The sequence below is a fragment of the Amborella trichopoda genome, chromosome 1 (genome assembly GCF_054954075.1).
Source record: "Amborella trichopoda isolate Santa Cruz 75 chromosome 1, AtrichopodaSantaCruz75HAP2 v2.0, whole genome shotgun sequence".
NCBI lineage: Eukaryota > Viridiplantae > Streptophyta > Magnoliopsida > Amborellales > Amborellaceae > Amborella > Amborella trichopoda.
The window spans coordinates 31,192,943-31,196,594 of NC_142336.1; positions in this window are offsets into that span (position 1 = coordinate 31,192,943).

A 3,652-nucleotide genomic window follows, 5' to 3' on the forward strand; every position below is an offset into this window, starting at 1 on the left:
CGGCGAACTGAAGGTCTGCGCTAGAAGAGAAAGCTTCCTTGTGATTGTAGGTGTTAGATGGTCGTTGGCCATATAATTGTTTTTGTTGTGAAGTTATGTATTTTTGTGGGTGGGCCTTTGATGCCTTGGGCAAATTGTAATATTCTGAATATTTTATATGGCTTTTGGTTTTAATTTATCCAGCTTTTGTTATGGTTCTAGTGGGAGTTTTTGCTTTCTTTTATGGTTTACTCTGATTTCTTTCTTTTCCAATGGGTTGAGCTCACTCCCACCTGAGTGGAATTCGCTATATTTGCTCGTGATCTCGCACTTTGTTGCCCTCCGGCTTGTACGGTAGGGTCAAGAGGCGAGGTCGTGACAGTCTGTCATTAAGTTGTGTTCATTCTATTGCATTTTCAATTATGTATGTTTAAGCTCTTACAAGTTTTTGCTGAATGGGCTGGTTTTGTACATGCTTATATATGGATGCATGAATGTAAATGTTGGTTGACATGCATCAGCTTAATAGCAGTTGTCCTACTAAAGAAATGAACGAGGCTTTATTATAACTGCCAAAGATTATTATAACAATATGAGCTAGCGGAACCATGTAGAGGAGGCTCAATTCATTGATATCTTGTTGAAAGAGGTCAAGAAAGGGGGTGCGGGGCTTCAAGAAAGGCGCATAGAACCTGATGAAAGAGTATATGGCAAAGAATTATGGAAACTTTTATGACTTGGAATGGCTGAAGAGTAAGTTCAAGTAGTTTGGATCAATGTACGTAGAAGTAAAAACAAATTATGAGACAACTAGGTTTTGGCTGGGATGAGGCTAATCGAATGGTGATTGTCGAATGCTATATGGACTCAGTGTATCGGTGAGTTGAAACACATTTGTTGTATATTTCTTTGTGGTTTTGCAAGTTGAAGTGCAATGTTTACACAAATTCAATACATAAATGTGTTTTATTTACATGAGTTTACTTTTGTGAGAAAATATAGAGGTAAGTCATTGCCTATATACTTCAATGAATTGGAGAAGATATTTGGCACGGATTGTTCGGATTGAAGCCACGTGAAAGGGGGAAGAAATAGGTATTGACGTCTTCCTAAAGGCATGTCAGCATCTCAAGATTGTCTTCCTAAGCATCCAGTCTTTGTTTTTATTATAGTTCTAATTGTTGTCTCTTATTTTATTTTATTTTTATTTTTAATGTTGGGAACATTGTGGGATAAACACCATTGTTGTTTTATCGTTGAATGATATTTGTTTTGGAGGTTGGGATATGGATGCATGAGTGGTGAATGTATGTCTAAGTTGTGTTCAAGCTATTACAGGTTATTGTTGAATGGGTTGGTTTCTTACTGCTTGTATATAGATGCATGAATTGTGCATGTGTGTTTGTATGTTCTGCTCAAGCTATTATAGCACAGTCCAATAGAATACAGAAAACAAAATCCATAATTGCCTTGACATAAGTTTGCATGTGTGTGTGTGTGTGTGTGTGAGAGAGAGAGAGAGAGAGAGTTTGTATTCGGTTTAAGAAGAAGGCATCGACTACATGCTTATGAGATTTAAAAACCTATTCCACTTCATAATTGTAAAAAGACTCAACAAATTGTATACCCACAATAGTTAAGAAAATATATTGATTTATATTTTAAGACAATGGATTAGAAAACTAATGATTTGGTACACAATATTTTAATTGAGATTATGCTTGAGATTGTCAAGAGACTGCTTGAATTTTAAGGTGCAATGAAGTTATCATGCAGCATCTGCTTCAATTGTTGTACAAATATATATCTCTCTCTAGGACGATTCTCTCACTCATCAATAAAAGTATTTATCTCTCTCTCTGTCTCTCTCAATCCAACATACTTACTTTCAATTAACATTTTATCCCAAACAAATAAAAATCTAAAAATAAATAACTAATATCTAGGTCTCAATCTTAACATTTCACGTCTTGTCTATTACTTCTACAACTAATGCGACACAAATACTTAGAACTTCCTAGTCTTTTAACATGTTATCAAACACATATACTTAGAACTTACTTAACATACCAGGAAGTTATCAAATACAAAAACCCAGAACTTCTTTAACATTTCAGCAGATTATCAAACACAGAAACCCAGAACTTCTTGCAGTAACTTCTTTCAGAGGAACTTCCCATTTATGTACTTCCCGTTATCAAGCAGGCCCCATGTATCATAGTTATTAACATAGAAATGCTTTATATATAGTAGTTACTAAGATTGGATTGGATCGTCTCGTTTGTCTGGTCGGACTGCCAACTGACGCTTTGATTGGTTCAGTCAAAGAAAAAGTTAGGAGAAGTTGAAAATAGGTCAAAACTAATATTGGGCCAATTGTAACGGTTTGAACTAGTCAGATGGATTAAACATGATTTTGTTTGTAAGGTATTTTAAAATTTTAAACTATAATTCCTTTTTTTCTTGTTTTTTGAAAACATATATCAACTGCTGTTCGAATCAATGTTGACAGGACCAAAAGCCTTACCAGTTTGGAAACCAATCCAATACTAATAACACTACTACATATAAAACTCTTTTATGTCACTAGATGCTTCATTTATTGAGCTCATCATGGAGTAAATGGAGCGCGAGTAAACCAACACTACAAAAGCCACATCCCTCTTTTTAATCAAAAGAGCCACCAAGAAAATAATACAATACAAACAAGAATTGTATTTGACATGGAGTCCTGGCGCAATGTTAGCTTGGGAAGGTTAGAGCATTGTATTTGATATGGAGTCCTAGCGCAATGTTAGCTAGGATTTCAAACCCTAATTCGATCTTGCAGCTAAACAAAAGAAGAAGATAAAGATCATAGGTGCCAGTTTGATGTTTCAAATAGCAGATAGATTGTTTATATAAAAAAAAAAGATAAAAAAAAATAAATTTGATGTCAAAAATATTAGATCCCATTGAAATGAAATAAAAAAAAGGTCTGTCTGATGTTTCAAATGTTGAAATGCCCAACCTTTGTCGAGTTTAATGTTTGAAACATTAGACCACCCTAGAATTAGGGCTCTCCAACCGTAGAGTTCAACAAAATTTTAGAACACAAAATAAAAAATTGGAGGTAAAATTGGAATTAAAAAAGAAAGGAAAAAAACGATGTACCTTAAAATTTGCAAACTATGCACCATTGGATAATACCATAAAAGTTTTATAGTACAAGCCTAATTTTTCCTATAAATTATAACTACGTTTTAAAAATTTGCAAATTAGACTGAAACTGACCAGTTCGGATCGAGAATCGGTCGACCCTATTTCCAATTTTGCCTAAATATCGAGAATTAAAATAGTTATCTAATAGGATCGAGTAGTTCTATCAGAGAATCCAACATGAATTTTAAAATTTTCAATTTTTTTTAAAATTTTTAAATTTTTATTGGCCAGTTCACTCGGACGGATTCTCGACCACCGATCCACACCAGTTTTAAAGAGGGGTTTATATCTTGAATTTTAGTATGCCAGGTGGAGCATATAACTATTATACACCAGTGGTGTGTCGTGTACCTTCCGATTAGCCATGTGTGTATCACATGCTAAATTTGGGTGACTTGGATTTTGAGAAAAGAATGAGAATTTCACCGTCACTTGTGGATATTAATCGCGCCTTTCTCCTTATCTTTTATAT